Source organism: Penaeus monodon, chromosome 31, assembly GCF_015228065.2.
Source record: "Penaeus monodon isolate SGIC_2016 chromosome 31, NSTDA_Pmon_1, whole genome shotgun sequence".
NCBI lineage: Eukaryota > Metazoa > Arthropoda > Malacostraca > Decapoda > Penaeidae > Penaeus > Penaeus monodon.
The window spans coordinates 861,873-862,244 of NC_051416.1; positions in this window are offsets into that span (position 1 = coordinate 861,873).

Consider the following 372-nt stretch of genomic DNA (forward strand, 5'->3'; position numbering starts at 1 on the left):
CGTTACCCTTTCACCCCACTCCTTCCCACATCTTGATCAGTATCCTCCCCTCCCCTTGGGCTCCCCCCCTTCCCCCGCTTGCACTCGCACGCACGGCCCCCCTCGGCCCCACCGCCGTCGGCCAAACATTCCCCGCCTTTCGGGAATGATCTCGGCCCCCGATCTCGGCCTCCCCCAAGGGCCAGTGTGCCGCGACGTGTCCGCGAGGGCGTGACGACCAGCCATGACCCTTACGGCGCCCGGACGCAAGGTCAAGATTCCCGCGAGCGATGATCGATTCCCGCGGACGCGATAATGAGCCGAACGAGCGCCCAGATGTTTGCCTAATTAATTCAGTAGCGCCGGTGACATCAGAGTCCAATTAAAAAGGTG